This window comes from Danio rerio, chromosome 2, assembly GCF_052040795.2.
Source record: "Danio rerio strain M-AB ecotype USA chromosome 2, GRCz13ab, whole genome shotgun sequence".
NCBI lineage: Eukaryota > Metazoa > Chordata > Actinopteri > Cypriniformes > Danionidae > Danio > Danio rerio.
In genome coordinates, this window is record NC_141022.1 from 21,069,489 (window position 1) to 21,087,573 (window position 18,085).

Here is an 18,085-nt window from a genome sequence, read left to right on the forward strand (position 1 = left end):
AAATTGTCCGTAGTGAATGAGAGTGTGTGTGTGGATGTTTCCCAGAAATGGATTGTGACTGGAAGGGCATCCGCTGCGTAAAAAAACTTGCTGGATAAGTTGGCGGTTTATTCCGCTGTGGCGACCCCGGATTATTAAGGGACTAAGCCAACAAGAGAATGAATGAATGATTTCTGGCAAAAAAAATCTATAATTTTGACCCAGACAATGTATTTCTCCAGCACTGTAAAAAAAAAAAGTTGAATAAACTTAAAATAATAAGGCAACCGATCACACACAGCTTTTTGAGTTAACTAAGTCGACTTAAAATATTTTGTTGAATTCCTTGTTTAACCAACAACATATTTTTGTTTGCTGAACAAATATTATCATGTTTACTCAACAAGATCTTTTGTTTGCTGAACAAAAATTTTCACATTTATTCAACAAGATCTTTTGTTTACTGAACAAAAATGATCATGTTTACCCAACAAGATCTTTTGTTTGCTGAACAAAAATTTTTACGTTTACTCAACAAGATCTTTTGTTTGCTGAACAAAAATTTTCACGTTTATTCAACAAGATCTTTTGTTTACTGAACAAAAATGATCATGTTTACCCAACAAGATCTTTTGTTTGCTGAACAAAAATTTTTACGTTTACTCAACAAGATCTTTTGTTTGCTGAACAAAAATGTTCACGTTTATTCAACAAGATCCTTTGTTTACTGAACAAAAATGATCATGTTTACCCAACAAGATTTTTTTAGTTTACTGAACAAAATAAAACAAACTGATTCATTATGCATTTACTATTAATTTTTAGGATTCAAATTGAATACACAAGAATAGTCAATTCACTTTTTTTATTTTTAACTGTGTTCAAATCACAATCCAAAACATTTGCATACAAAATCAGCATTTGACATTAGCCGTGTTCAGCATTGGGCTAGTTTGTACACAACTAGTACTGAATGTTTCCAGATTTGAAAAGATTGTACACTGCCTCAACATAAAATAACAAGCAACCTTACTAAAACCAAGCTATTAGTGTGTCCAAACACTCAAACCAGGTGAATATACAATCATCTAATCAGAGTAAACCCTAAAAGCCACTCCATTCAAACAGTCTTTAAAGTGTACTGCACTTTTGTCAACAAAGTACATCAAGTCCAAAAACAGACCTCAAAACATTCAAACAGTGGCACAGTAGGAAGTGCTTTCGCCTCCCACCAAGGTCGCTGGTTCGAGTCTCAGCTGGGTCAGTTGCCGTTACTGTGTGGAGTTTGAATGTTCTCCCTGCGTTCACGTGGGTTTCCTTTGGGTTCTCTGGTTTCCCCCACAGTCCAAAGACGTGTGGCACAGGTGAATTGGGTAGGCTAAAATTGTCCATAGTGTATGTGTGAATGAGTGTGTATGGATGTTTTCCAGAGATGGGTTGCAGCCGGAAGGGCATTCGCTGCGTAAAACAAGTTCATTGCGCTGTGGCGACCCCAGATTAATAAAGGGACTAAGCCGAAAAGAAAATGAATGAATGAATGAACTGAACTCTCGCAGATCATGTGCCACCAACCTCCATAAAACATGCTGAATCACTTAAAAAGTATATTTGAGTTCTTTTGGGTGTTCCATATTCAGTTTATACAAGAGGCTGAACAAGTAAGCGAAGGCTGCAGGCAGATGTGTGATATCCTGAAGTACTATGGCCTCCTCCAAGATTTTAGCGAGGTTCATCACATATTGCAGGGATGCAGAAGTGCCATTATCATCTTCCACCACAGTGAAGATTCCAATCCTTTAATCTCTGGTGCTGTGGTCTTCAGGGTCCGTGTCCTTATAGGAGATTAAGTAATGGGAAAATTAATTGATGTGTAATATTAATTACTACTTATTATTGTTATTACTATTATGCAAAGAAAATAAAAACATGTAATACTTTCGTACATACAAACAGTAACACTTTGAACAGTCTATAATATATAATAATTGAACAATATATTGACAACTTTTTAATATTTAGCAATTTTTTAAACTTTTATTTTACATAAAATTGCAAAGATTTACTTTTATTTGATACAGTTTCAATTGTGAAAGTTGTTTATTGTCCTGTTTAGAATATAACTGAGCCTTTAATTGTCATTCATAAGGGATTTATAAAGCATAAATAGTCCTCACTTTAGATTAGGTCACAACTGGATGAAGTTAAGCTCATAAAGCATATACTAACATACAAAGTAAATATTATTACATACCTTAATATTAGGATATTTAAATGTTAATTTGAATAGTTTATTAATCGTGTACTTAAGCATTCTGAATGATCTTAAAAACACCAAGTATTCTTAAATAACTGGTTTGTAAATAATGCAATACTTAAATTAGTAATACAAATGAATCATTAAAGTTAAAAAAATACAATCATTGAGCACTTCATGTAGAGTTATGCTTAACAGAAAATAAATTAACTATTCGCTAATACTAAATAAATTATTTAGAGCGTGCAGCTATTATAAGTGTTACCAAGCAGACTAATAAATGTAGAATAGGGTATGAAAATGGGTAACTTACCAGACATATCTTGAGAAAGCAAGCAGAATTTTTACGAAGAAAAATTGGCAATCCCTCAAGAGCTGCTCTTTCTCGATCAGTGACAATATCAGTGACCTAAAGGAAAGTCATTTACAAAGGGTGTTTTACAATCTTATTGTTTTGTAAGTAAAAATGTACTTAGTACATTTAAATGAGCATAGTATTTTATTCATGCTGTTGAAAAAACACATGGCTTTATTTTTAAAAAAGAATTTTGTGGTTTCCATACAATGGAATTTGATAATGGTTGTGTTGGCAAATTTAGAAAAATGTTTAGTTTCATGTGACAATTACTTTGAGTTAAAAACTACAGCTATTATTTTCTATTTTCCTCTTTGAATGTATTCATTTGAAATGGTCACTCAAAACAAGTGAAACATCTGTTATTTATCTTACTTCCATCTCACAATCAAAACACAACTTGACACAATTAAAATTAATGCAAAAGGGCTGGACAATTAAATTGTTGCAATTACGTTTTATTAGACTGTATTACCTGAGCATGAAATTCATGCTTTTGTGTTTGACAGGACAAAATATGTTGCACATGTTAAAAACATCAGTCGGGTGTACAAGAAAAAAAAAATCTTAATGAGTACCTGCTCATCCATCTTGTTTAAAGTTGTATCCATCTCTGGACCCATTGAATCCCTTCTTTTTCTGTAGAGTTTCAGGAGAGGTGCTGTATATTTATCAAGTCACTCGATTAACTGTCTCAGGAGATCTACATTACAGATCTGAGAAAACTCTTTGCAGATCTACAATATACAAAAAAAACATACATATTAATATTTACACATAATATATATATATATATATATATATATATATATATATATATATATATATATATATATATATATATATGTATATATATATATATATATATAAATATATATATATATATATATATATATATATATATATAAATATATATATATATATATATATATATATATATATATATATATATATATATATATATATATATATATATATATTTGTAAATGTAAATATTTAAATGTTCAAATGCTGAATACAGATGTATTTTGAATTACCTATAATAATAATGTTGTTTGTTATTTTTAGCATTATCATTACTACCTTGAATGAAACCAAAGCAATTGCAATATAGTGACTTACCTCTTCCTTAAAGTCCAGGTTATCTCTCTCTAATTTCTTCCTGGCTAAATCTCAACAACTTCTTTTGGGCAAAGAGAAAAGGTTTCTTGCATCTGCTGGTGAATGACCGTCAAATTTCACTGATGATAGCAAGTCTCACCTCCTCAAGGAAATCTTGCATTGAATTATGTCATTGTCAATATTTCAGTCCTTTTGAGCAAAAAGAAAGAAAAATATATATTTAGCCCTTTATATTTTTTATGTAAATAAAAGCTAGCTGACTGTTAAAGCAAGTTGGTCTGAATATGATAGACATTTAGTCGAGCTAACTAATATACAAGCAAATCAAGCAATGAATTACATGAAAATCACACGATTTTCACACAAATTACACAGTTAAACACGTCACCGTTTGTTCCACTGGCTCTGGTTCGAAAGGAAAAAAGGTTATGATGTGCGCAATGCTGACAGCAATCTAGATAAACAGGACATAATGTTATATTCGTTTTAGCAAGGAAATTTGACTTGGATACCTGATCTGGTATGTTATATGATACTCATTGTATTAATCGTGAGTTATTAAAGCAAATGACTCGATTGAAATCGCTATTTGTTTCAAATACATTCACTCTAAACTTTTATTGATGTAAATAGCCAAAACCAAGTGCACGAAACAAGTAACTCACGGCTAAATTATAACAAATAGTTCCGTATTAGGATACACGCGCACATCAAAGGCAACATATCAAATAATATAACGTTAGATGACAACAAAAAAGACATACATACCTATGATTTAGTGATGTGACGTTGTGCGCCGAGGCTTTGAAGCATGTATCAAAAAAACGATACATCTCGCAGTGAAGCAGTATACCGGAGCTTGATTCGTTTTGCCATCATCACGTGATCAGTGACGTCCGAAGCTTCATTTTCGCCTTTACCCACGTGACTGCTTCGAATTTTGATTCAAAGGTTTAAACACCCTCATAGTAAAGTGTATAGCGAGAGAATTGGCGTCTATTACATACATTTGTTTCAAAGCACTGCACCAGTCCCAAACACCAGTAATTAAACTAAACTACAATAGTATTTTTAGTAAAAAGGTTTTGAACAATACTAAAGTGTATTAGCGTATTTTTTATGACTATCTTTAAAGAAAACCACCGCATATCGTAGTATTGTGTTTGACAGAGAAGCTCTGTTGAAGCAACGTTCATATAGCGTCCTCCTAGAGCACTCGCCTCCCAATCCGGGATTGTAGGTTCGATTCCTGCTTGAAGCAGGACTAGTTGTATTATGATAAACTTTAGAATACCTTGGATTTTACTACAATCATCAGTTGTGTAATGTAATAGATCTTGTGTAAAAACTACAGTAATTGAGTAATTTGTTTATATTGCTGTTTTTGTATTACTACATGAATGAGTTGGTCAGTTGTGAACATTTGACATTATGGCAACACAGTGCTTTCCCACACTTTCACCAGAAGAGGTCCTCATCGAGCTCTGATTTAGAAAGCTTCGAGTAACGAACCTTTTTCCGATACAATTGAGTCGAGCGCTTCACTGGTTCAGAAAGCTTCATTTCACCATCACTACTATGATTTAGCAGAAACGTCGTTGGCCTGCTCTTAACCGCTCTATCACGGTCTCTCACATCATTAATACACTGGTAAAATAGATCGGGCAGTCAGATGGGTAGCACATCGCACAAAAAACATGTATACAATTATATACAATCGATTATGAAAACGATTGACACGTAGCTCCGCAGAAAGAAAGATGGTTCGTTTTGTCGCGCGCACGAGACAGGTACCCCCTGCAGTGAGCTATGGAAGTAAATTGCCTTTTTGTTGGCGCATGCGCCTTATAAGCTTCTGGCGCATGCGCCAACAAGAAGGGCACGCATTAACGCAAAACTAAGAATTTTGTATTAGTTCAACGAAATATTTTAAGTTTTTCACATTGAAGCACCATATCTGTTGAACAAACTAACTATTATTTGTCAGCATTTCAAATGAAAATATTTAAATTCAGTTAACTTATTAATCTTTGTTCAGAGGACTTTTTGAAAGTTGGCGTTTTTACAGTGAGACGATTGCTATTGTCTCACGAGAGCTGTAAATCCACTGTTGACAGACTGACTGACTGACAGATCGATATCCCCACCCACCCCTGTCCCTACACCCAACCAATAGTGTTTTTAAAAAGCACAGATTGATCAACACCCACCCATTTCGCTAAACACAACGACAGTATTTTTGAAATAAATCCAGAAAAAAAAAGCCTCCTGATTTTTTTTTTTACCACATTTTCAGATTTTACCACATTCTAACCCTGTTATTTACTTGTTTCTTTTTTTTGGCTTTTGTTTTTGTCTTACCACTTTCTGAAACCGTTCTTCACCAGACTCAACCCCCATAGTGGCTTCTGGCTACATAATTTGCGCTCTCCAGAAATGTACATAGGGCTGCATTTTCAGAATGAGCCTATGTTAGAGTTTTTAGCATTTTAAAACACTCAGTCTTTTCTCGGGATACCAGGCATAACCATAACAACTGCAAACATTTTAAAACAAAAACTCACTATTGTACAGCAAATGGCACCTTAGGGCTGTCCTGTATTACTACTTTTTTTTTTTTTTTTTTTGACAAAAAGCATTACTTATCAAAGAAGTGTCTCCATTAGGCAGGGCACAACCACACTTCTGGAACTGATGCCTTCGTCTAGAAAGCTGAGTGACAAATGACAAAATGATTGTCATGCTTTTGTTTGAGATGCAGCTGACAGAGACGATTGTTTTACAAATCTAAATAGAAGTGTTTGTCCAACATGAAATGATCTTCAGTTGTTCTGGCGTCAAACAGAGAGGGAAATCACAGAGACGACTGCTCAGAGTATCTTTGCAGAAGAGCTTTCTGCTGCTCGTGGATGAGGACCAGATGGAAGATGATGAGACTGATATCATAACTCAATTTCACCATGACAAATGAGATCAACATTAACTGTGTGAGTATAGAAACAGTCACAGTATGTCGATAGCTATATGGTTATGCCTCTGTAACGGAGGCCAGCCAGTAGGTTCTGTGCAGGTAAACCTGACTCTTCTGACCTCTAAAGGTGCTCTAGCGACAGACGCTAGAGGCCACAGTCTTTAGCCTCCTTGGTAGAGCAACCGACTCCCATGCGGAAGGTTGCTGGTCCAATTCCAGCTTGTAGCGGGTTGGGTGGCGTAGGACCAGTGGGCTTACACCTCTTAAAAAAACACAGGTTTGATAGTCTACGTATTGATAGCATTAAAACAGCTGCTACAACAGTCCCGTGTTTAATTACAGCAACAAGAAAGCTGCTGTTCAAAGGACTCTTGCTCCTAGTGGCCTTAGAATAACAGATAATGGTGGTAAATACATTTTCATTCAGTCTGTAAATACAGAAGGAAACATGTCAATGTTATTGATATACACATTAAACTCCCTTTTTCCATCAGGTGGCAATGACTGGAACTCAGACAGGAAATGACAGATTTTAACTATAATTGTACAGGTTATTACTGCCATTTTACTAATTATTACTGCAATTACACAATTGTAAATATGTAATTTATTAATGCAATTATACCGAAAATTTATGTGATTAGAAGGATTATTACTGCAATTACACAGGTTTTTACTGTAAATATACAGATAAATTAATGTGAATATAAGGATAATTACTGTAATTATGGAGGTTATTTGTGCAATTAGACAGATTAATGTATTTAATTACGCATGAAATCTCTAAATTTTCCATGACATTTTCCACTTTTAACATACATTTAAAACTGGAGAAAACACTTTTAAAGAAGGCTTAGGTACAAATAATTGCTGTTGTTATAAAACACTGTAAATATAAGTATAAACTATAATATAGTTTAACAACTATTTTAGGGATATGTAGGTTAAACTCCAAAACAATTTTCATGAGAAAATACAAAAGTCTTATCTATCTATTTTATTTATTTATTTATTTATATTAATATTTATTTATTTATTTATTTATTTATTTATTTATTTTTACAAATAACATGTTTAAACATCGTTTAACAACAAAAACAAGGTTATTGTCATGTTAGGATGCCTGCACAACAAAGTTGAGGATCAAATAGCAGAACCATCTTGCAATTAAAGGTTGAAACAGGAACAAACAGATGCACACATAATCCCAAGCGTAAAGGTAGCAAACAAAATAACAACGTAAAGGAGTCAAACACTAAACAGTTTAAGACTCAGACACAATGTGTTTGTTTGTGCTGAGTTTATAGTCCTTGAAATCAGTCCATAACAATCTTCTGACTGTGTGTGTAATTAGTTGGAATTAGGAACCTGGGTGTGTCAGGTGCATGCTGGGAGTTGCAGTTCGTTAAAGCAACGTGTGTAGTTTTCCAGTGATCCGCAGCCGGTAGATCCCTGGTGATCATCACAGTTCGCATAGCAACATTGTTAGAGTAGTAAAATAAACATTTTATATTATATGCAGCTTACAAACAATAAGCTATTATTTAACTTTATTAACCTCATGTTAATCTTTATATGTTTACTATCTTCACTAAAAGCTATTTGACAAAATTTGTTTCCCTTTTTTTACAGAAATAATCTATAAATATTAATGTAAAATTATGTGTCACTCTCTAAAAATGAAATACATAAAAATTGCTTTAAAAAGCAGGAAAAATAACATGATACAAAATTACAAGCAATAATTGTAAGTTTTATATTATAATTTTTTTATTAAAGAACATATCTGTAAAACAACAGGTACAGTTGAAGTCAGAATTATTAGCCCCCTTCAAATGTTTTTCTTCTTTTAAAATATTTTCCAAATGATGTTTAACAGGAAATTGTCACAGTATGTCTGATAATATTTTTTATTCTGGTGAAAGTTTATTAAGAAACTTATTTGTTCGGCTAGAATAAAAGTAGTTATTAATTTTTAAAACACCATTTTAGGGGCAAAATTATTAGCCCCTTTAAGCTATATTTTTTTCTCAATAATCTACAAAACAAACCACTGTTATACAATAATTTGCTTAATTACCCTAACATGCCTAGTTACCCTAATTAACCCAGTTAAGACTTTAAATGTCACTTTAAGCTGTATAGAAGTGTCTTGAAAAATATCTAGTAAAATATTATTTACTGTCATCATGGCAAATATAAAATAAATCAGATATTAGAAATGAGTTCTTAAAACTATTATGATTAGAAATGTGTTGAGAAAAAAAATTATCTCAGTTTAACAGAAATAAAAAAAAATAAGCGGTCTAATAATTCAGGGGGGCTAATAATTCTGACTTCAACTGTATTTCACTGTATAATGAAAAAAATGCTGTTAAAAATTCTGTAAAAAAAAATACAAAAAATACAGACAATTAAATTAAATAACGTTTATTTTTAACAGTGCATGCATTTACTTTTTTCAAACATGTTTCCATATTTTTCGGGTTAGTGTAAACCATAACATTTTCTCCTTTTATCGGAAAATGAATATGAATTTAAATGAATATGAATTTCAACATGTAAAGTTTGGAGCAGATTTGGACTTTGTGCGTTTTGTATTAGTGAACATCAAAGCTTCTCAAATTTGAACTCTGGTCTGGATCTGGACCCCGTTAGAGGTCAACTCAGACCAGTTCAATTTAATATTTCAAAAGCACTAATTGAGTGTAATCAGTTAAAATTCTGTATTTAGTTCTTTGAAACACTTGTGCTAAACTTGAACTTGTAGCTGTTGTCATGACATACAGTCAGTGTATGACGTCTGCCATAATCAGGTGATACTCTCCACCAAAATGAGCCTTTCAATGGATGTGGATGTCAGTTTCCAGAAAAGAAAAGTTGACAAAGAAAACAGAGTTTTCAAAGATGATTGAACAGAGAAGAATCTGAAAGGGTCCTTCTATTAGTCCTATGACAGAACTAACAGCATGGGTAAAGGTTAAATGTGCGTAAGCCTTCTCTCGCGCAGCTGGAAACAACTTATTTAAAATTATTAAACTTTCATTTCATGAATCCAATGAGTCATGGAAGAAAGTAAAGAGCTGGGATAGGGGTGTGTGTGTGTGAGGAGGGGGATTGGTAATGAGGTGCCGAATCCAGATTTCAGAGATGCCAGATTTGGCTTGTTCTGGTACAAATTAAGCCCTGGATATGCTGACCTGAAACTTGTGACACAGACATAATTTGGAGCCACAAAATACTTATTTTACTCATACTTATTTGTACGGAGACCTGGAAGGGACGTGATGGTGGAGAAGAAAATGTGAAAAAACGAACAGAGTGATAGGAAAACATATTTTTAATATGTTTTGCGTTCCCCCACAAAGATGTTTTGCGTTCCCTCGCAAAACTGTTTCTCCACAAATACTTTTCACTTAATTCATGTAAACCCTTACATTTTCTCCCATATTTTACCATTCTATCCCACTATCATCCTGTCATTAAGTATTTTCCCATATTTCTGATATATGTTTAATCTTGAAAGCACACTGAAATTAATATTAAAATGTCTGCGTTCACTTTCTTTACATTAAAGGTGTGCGTCGAAGCGCTGACTGACTGATGCTCTCTGTACGATAAACTGATCCCAGATCAGCTTCTGTACACGCCATTTACAGAGGAGCAAAAGTGCAGGACACTTTTGGATTTAGGTGTATGTTTAAACAAATACACTGAATAATATGTAAACATATCCGTCCTGCATGTTTTATTTTAAACAGCTAATTTCCTCTTAAATGAGCACAAACAGTTTCTAAAGTAATGGAATGCTTTCATTATAGATCTGTGAATTCTTACAGTGACACCTATCAAACTAAACAAAACGAGAGATTCATTTGCTGCTCACTTGTTTGATAACAGAGGTGTCACTAAATGGCGTATAAGCTGATCTGGCATGAGTTTTTTGTACAGAGCGCGTCTGATTAGTCAGCTCTTATACATGCATTCACTGATTCAGGGGTTGCAAATGAAAGGCGACGATCAACACACAGATTTAATGGAAAGAAAGTGGGATAAAATTGTAAAATACAGGAGAATTTCGGCAAAAACGTGAAGGTTTACATGAACAGGAAGTGTTGGTGGAGAAACAAACAAAAACAGTTTTGCGAGATAACGCAAATTATCTTTGGGAGGGAACGCAAAAAAAAATTAAAAATATGTTTTCCTATCACTTTTTTTTTTTTTTTTTTCTTCCACCAATTTTTTTTCTTCATCATCACGTCCCTTCCGGGTCTCCGTATATTAAAGCCCTTAATTGACTTTATTTTGTATTGCAAGAGTGCATTGCTGTTACTTTTTGATCATCTAAAAATTAAGGGCAGCATGGTGGTGCAGTGGGCAGCACTGTTTGTGTGGGTTTCCTTCGGATGCTCCGGTTTCCCCTACAAGTCCAAAGACATGCAGTATAGGTGAATTATGTAAGCTAAATTGACCATAGTGTATGTGTGTATGTCTTGGTTCTCCAGGTTGGGGGTTGAGCAAAGGGCTAATGACCCACCTCGTAAAAATTAGATGTTACGAAACACCAACAACTTGTTAAAATGGCCCTGAGAGTAAGTTTAAGTGTCACATTATTTTTACCACTTTTGCACTTTTCATTAATGCATTTTTAATTGGAACATATTTTTTAAAGTGTTTGATTTATGTATATATGTTTATTAAAATGGGGCATTGCAGTGGCACAGTGGGAAGCATAATCGCCTCAGAGCAAGAAGGTCACTGGTTTGAGCCTCGGCTGGGGCAGTTGGCATTTCTGTGTGGAGTTTCCATGTTCTCCCTGTGTTCACGTGGGTTTCCTTCAGGTGCTCCGGTTTCCCTCACAAGTCCAAAGACATGTGGTATAGGTGAATTGGGTAAACTAAATTGTCTGTAGTGTATATGTGTAAATGAGGGTTTATGGATGTTTTCCAGTGATAGCATCCATTGCGTAAAACATACAGTATGCTGGATAAGTTGGTGGTTCATTCCACTGTGGCAAACCCTGATTAATAAAGGGACTAAGCCGAAAAGAAAATGAATGACAGAATGTATAATAAAATAAACTTTTGTCATAACCACATTTTCCAGATCTTTGGCATTGATGAATATTCAGAATTGGACATTTGAATTGATTCTTTAAAATTCTTCACGAATCCACCAGAGGCTGCTGTGTACATTTTTTTCAGATCTCAGATTTCTCTTATAAGTGTCAATCGCGCCTGCTATTCTTGCGTTAATCTGCCAGAGGCTGCTGTCAACTGACTGACTGCCCAACTGATGGACTGACCAGACTGACCAACTGAACGATGACTGACCTGACTGATCAACCGACCGACCTCCCCCAGCCTCCCCCTTCACTAAACCTAGCCAATAGTGTTTTAAAAAGCACTGATTGACTCACCCACCCCCTTCTCTATACCCAACCGCAGTGTTTTCAAAAGCAATCCAGAAAAAGAAAAAAACCTTACGGCAGTCTGATTTTTACTCCAATTACCTCATTTTTACTCTGTTATTTACTTGTTTATTATACTTCTTGGATTTTGTTTTTGTCTTACCTGGTTTCTAGAGCCGTTCTTTCCCGTTGTTGCAGTCAACTCTGCTCTGCGTCTCAAGTCCACCATCTTACGGCAGGAACAGCAGAAAAACCATCCATACAGAGGTAACCAGTCAGCTAATAAGCGAGAAAAGGAACAGCATCATACCACCCCATAGCATGCGCTTTAAAGATGAAATGCAGCCACACGTAGCTCTGGCTACATAATTCACTATCTCCAGAAATGTATATAGGGCTTCGTTTTTAGAATAAACCTATTTTGGTAAAAAAAAAAAAAAAAAAAAATATTATAATTATAATTGATTATAAAGTGTGTTTGGCATGTTGTCCCAAGAGGAAGCTCTGAGCTTGTGAGATCCTCGAGCCTGGGACTTCCTCCAGTTGAAGGGCGAGAGGGGAGTCTGAGCTCAGGTAGGTCTTGAGAACTCCCCTGCTTGATTATGAATCGGCGATGGAGATTGTATGGTAAAATCATTGCTTGCCTATGATGTTGATTTAATTAAACCCACACAAACATAGGGAGAACATGCAAAGAAACGCCGACCTGGCCAGGTAAGATCTTAGCCAGTTATAACCTTCTTGCTGTAAGGCAGTGATGCTAATCATTCGGTCTCCATGCTGCCCTGATAAGGAAATGGGAGGAATAGGGGTTGAAGGGGGATTCTTTAAGACGAAGATGACCAAGGCAAGTTTCTTTGGTTATTTATATTGATTTAGGAATCGTCTGATTGGTGGATTGTGCATTAGCTAACGAGGATCAGTTGCAATCAATCATAAGCGCGTACACCTCTCGAAATTAGTTTATAAATAAACTTCACTTATCGAGAGGCTCCATGAGTTGCCATTGTTGAAAAAAAAAAAAAAACATTTAATTGAAATTAGATTCCATTGGACCTTAATCTCTACGGCTCTAGTAGAAATCACATGAACCTTATAACAACATTCCGATAGGCCCATCAGATTTAAGCGATAAGGTTGCAGTTTAAGTTTAGATTTACAACTAAGGTTATGTGCTTGTACATCATTGTTATTCAATTATTAATCCCCTCTGATTTTGAGAATAATTCGAAGCTAGGTTTAGGTATGGGGTATGGATTTGCTATGGATCATATTTTAGAACAGGAATAATGTTCCAGGATCAGCATACCACAGACGTTAATCCAGGATCACATCCTACTAGGCAAAATCACACCCATCACTTCTAGGAACTATGAACATTTTCCTTCAGTGCAAAAGCCCAGTCAGTGCTGGCAGGTCACATGCGGTCACATTCCAGACATCAACCTGTGACGGGAACAGCGGCAGACAAACAACTGACTGAAGTGGCACTCGGTGGAAGAAAAGAGGCAACAAACACCTCACTGTGATTACTAAGCACACTGTTTGCCTTGATTCAAACGTGCACCATTTACAAACTACTTGGAAAGTTTTTCAGCTTTACGTGTCCTTTGCTCTCCAGAGGTGATTGTACTTTCTGTTATGTTTTATATAGTTTCTCTCCAAAAATACTTTTCCCCCTCACCTCTACGCGCTTTCAGCACCTTTATATCTTTGTTGTGCATGTTCTCACCAGTTCTTCACACTTCACTTATGGATCCGAAGACTGTTATCTTAATCTTCCACTCTTGCTTCCTTGCCAATCTGCTGCTGACACTTAAACCAGATCATTTAAAAAATCTTTTAGACATGTGTTATTTATAATAAGCTCATTTGTAATGCATGAGGTTACATAAAACAGAAAATGTCAAAATGATACTAAAGCGTTTATTTTGCTGGAGGCCAGGTATCACATTAGCACAGTACAATAATTTGACAGTTTGCCTTGATAACAGGCTTTTTTTTATACTTTTTTTTAAGTTAAGGAGTGTAAACAAGAAATGGGAATAATTAGTGAATATGTAAATCAACCGTGTATTTATTTATATGTTTATTTTTTAAAGAAACTGTTATGTTTAATTTAATTAATAACTGCTAAGAATCTATGATGAAAGAATTTCATGTGGGCTTCTGCCCTGTGATTATTAGATTTTTGTTAGATGTTTCATTTTATAACATAAGAGTTTGAGAGGACAAGAGTAATCATCTCTAGATATGTCTTTCTCATCATTGGGAAGTAATTTATAAAATCATTGATTGCTAGTCTGTCAGTCCTGATCTTGATCAATCTTAAGGTCTGGACAGAAATATTGCAAATTTGAAGAATCTGTGAAATTATAATACATGTATGTATGCACTTATGGAAGTATGTACGCATGCATGTATGTATGCACTTATGAAAGTATGTATGTACTAAATGCATGTACAGTTGAAGTCAGAATTATTAGCCTCCATTTAAATATTTTAAATGTTTTCCAAATGATGTTTAACAGATTCAGGAAATTTTCACAGCATGTCTGATAATATTTATTCTTTTAGAGAAAGTCTTATTTGTTTTATGTCGTCTAGAATAAAAGCAGTTTTAATTATTTTAGGAACCATTTTAAGGTCAAAATTATTAGCCTGTCTACAGAACAAATGCTTTGGTTACTAAAGTAACCCTCGTTCCCCGAGGAGGGGAAAGGAAATGCTATCAGTGAATTTACTTTTCAGAAAGCCAATCGTCTGAAAGAGTATACAACGGGCCAATGAAATGCCAATGAATTGGCAGCGTAAGCTTGCGCACGTGTGCTTTATTGGCAATTATCTCCGCATATAAGCACAGGTGAAGCAAGGGCACGCCATTCTTTTAAGCTGAAGAGACTGAACTACAGCTAAGGAACAGTCATTATGGCGATGGTAAATAGCATTTCCGTTCCCCTCCTGGGGAACAAGGGTTACTTTAGTAACCAGAGCATTCCCCTTCGGATGGGGAACTTAAATGCTATCTGTGAATTTACTTAATTCACGAATGGGGAAATCTCTGGAAAACGCCATAATGACTGCACCTTACCTCCGCCTCTGATGAGAGGATAGCCAAGCATAGCATGAGCGCTCCTGCATCAAGAGAGGCGCAGTCCTCCAATGTGATCCCTGGCCCTTTCTTATCCCACTTCAACAAAAGTTTTACGGATTTAGATATATTTTTTGGGAAGTTGCGAGCGTCTAGATAATTCTAGGAAAATATGACAGTACGTTGGGAAGTGTGCAGTCCCAATAGGGAGGACGCTGCAGAGGCCAACTGCTACCCAATGGGGAGATATGATGGCAAAATACATATGGACTAGCCCTGAGAAGGGGGAGTACGCATATAATAAGATGGTTAGCGGAGAGGGAAGACACAGGTCCGCCCGTGAGGCTGAATAAGCATATGGGATCGCCTAGTGGGGATCACACATAGTGGGCACCTATACCCAAAACGCGGGCTGACCAGTGGGCAGACCTACAACGTAATGGGCCAGCAAGTGACTCCTCCGCTGAGTCAGTGCTGGGGACCTCAGAGGAATCTGCAGGGCTCACCTGACGGGGAACTTTACTGACAGATAAAAAGGCGCACATATCTCCGTGTTAGGGAGAATGGCGCATCAAGCATGTTTCAACACCTTAACTTGATTGTTAAACCTTGCAAATGTATTAGGTGTCGCCCAGCCTGCAGCTCTACAGATGTATGCTCCGAGTGGAGTGCGCACGAACTCTCGGGGGACACGGCTTGCCTTGGCTCTGATAAGCGAGAGAGATGGCATCTACTAGCCAGTGGGCCAACCTTTGTTTCGATACGGCACTTCCCTGCTGCTGACAGACGAAGAGCTGCTCAGATAATCTAACGCTCTGAGTGCAGTCCAGATACTCAAAGCGCGAACTGGACAAAGTAAGGAAAGGGCTGGGTCTGCCTCCTCTGGGGGCAGCGCTTGCAGGCTCACTAGCTGGTCTCTAAATGGTGTGGTAGGAACCTTGGGCATGTAACCCGGGCGGGGTCTCAGGATAACGTGAGAGTAATCCGGCCCGAATTCCAGGAAAGAGTCACTGACAGAAAATGCCTCCAGGTCCCCGACTCTCTTAATAGATGCCAACGCGACCAGCAGAGCTATCTTCAGGGACAGAAATCTTAAAGATACTGAGTCAAGTGGCTCAAAGGGATCTGAACGCAGGCTCGTGAGAACAAGGGCGAGATCCCAAGAGGGCATGAGAGGGGGGCGGGGTGGATTAATTCGCCTAGCACCTCTGAGGAACCGGATGCTGAGGTTATGCCTTCCCATGGTGCCGCCAGCCACCGCGTCATGATGAGCAGAGATGGCAACCACGTAAACCTTGAGTGTGGAGGGCGACAGCCTGCTTTCCAGCTTCTCCTAAAGGAAAAAAAGCGCAACGCTGATCTGGCAATTTTGGGGGTCTTCTCTGCGAGAGATGCACCATTCAGTGAATAGACTCCACTTCAGGGCGTAGGCGCGCCTCGTGGAGGGGGCTCTAGCCTGAGTGACGGTATTAACCACCGCATTTGGTAGGTTACCTAAGTCTTCCTCGCGTCTAAGAACCACACGTGGAGGTTCCAAAGATCGGGGCGAGGGTGCCAGATGGTGCCCTGTCCCCGAGAGAGTAGGTCCTCTCTCAAAGGAATCTGCCAGGGGAGGGCCATCGCGAGGAGGGAGAGCTCTGACATCCAGGTCCGGTTGGGTCCGGAGGGGCGCAACCAGCAAAACCTGTTCCTCGTCCTCCTTGACCTTGCACAGTATCTGCGCGAGCAGGCTCACTGGGGGAAACGCATATTTGCATCCTGGGCAGGGGGGGCTGCCTGCTTCTGAGATGCTCAACGCACCCGCTTGGCCGGAGGCGCAGGCGGGGGCGAGGCAGCACTCGTAGGCAAACGCCCTCGGTGAGGAGCAGCAGATGTGTATTGTTCGGCGGGCAGAGCGGGCTTACGGTCCCGCCGATAGATGACATTGCCCATCACATCCGACTGCTCTCTCACCACCTTGAACTCCTGGGTGAATTCACCGACGGTGTCGCCGAACAGGCCAGCCTGGGATATGGGGGAGTCAAGAAAGCGAACTTTGTCGACTTTGCGCACATCAGCCAGGTTTAGCCAGAGGTGGCGTTCCTGGACCACTAGTGTGGACATCCTCCTCCCCAACGCACACACAGTGGACTTAGTGGTCCGAAGAGCATAGTTGGTTGCAAGCGGAGCTCGTGTAACAAGCATGGGTTGGACCCACCCTTGTGCAGCTCGGCCAGTGCCTGCGCTTGGTAGCGCTGGTAGGTGGCCATCGCTTGCAAGGTGGAAGCAGCCTGGCCCGCAGCCTTGTAAGCTCTAGCTCCGAGGGAGGCAGATAACCTACAGGCTTTGGACGGGAGACGAGGCAGACCCCGCCAAGAAGGGACGCCACGCGGACACAGATTGACCGCAATGGCGCAATGGCATACCCCCTGGCCGCTCCACCATCAAGAGTGGTGAGGGCGGAGGGACATGCAGCACGGGCAGAGAAAGGGGCCCTCCAAGACTGTGTGAGCCTACTGTGCACCTCCGGGGAGAAGGCGATGAGAGGCTTCGCCCTCTGGTCCTCTACGTAGCACCCATCTAGTCGGTCCGGCTGCAGAGCTGGGGAATAAACCATCTCCAACCCCACAGCCGAAGCAGCCCGGAAAAGCACGGCTAACATGTCCACCTCAGGATCCGTTCTCACGGCTCTCACCTGCTCGGAGGGGGCGAGCGGGTCTGGATCATCGTCGGACAATGAAAGCCCACCCTCCGATGCCGCGGTGGACGTCTGGTCTCTGGTGTCTGCGAGCGTGAGGGCTACCCTCTGGTTAGATGAATCACTTCCCCCGGCCGAAGCTTGGATGGAGCGCTTGGAGGAGCGGGAGGTCCACGAGCCCGTGGGTGGCGGATTATCTCCCGCTGAAACCCTCAGATCTGCCCGA

At 38.3% G+C, this 18,085-nt stretch overlaps 1 long non-coding RNA gene across 1 annotated transcript; it reads right to left on the reverse strand.

Annotated features, from left to right (window-relative positions):
• Positions 1-829: 829 nt before the first annotated feature.
• Positions 830-4,505, reverse strand: LOC137487779 (uncharacterized). The gene is made up of 5 exons (XR_015478391.1): positions 4,479-4,505; positions 3,711-3,899; positions 3,167-3,325; positions 2,547-2,642; positions 830-1,811 (listed from the first exon to the last, which is right to left on the reverse strand). It is a non-coding gene; the product is annotated as an uncharacterized LOC137487779 (long non-coding RNA).
• Between the last annotated feature and the right edge of the window lie 13,580 nt (positions 4,506-18,085).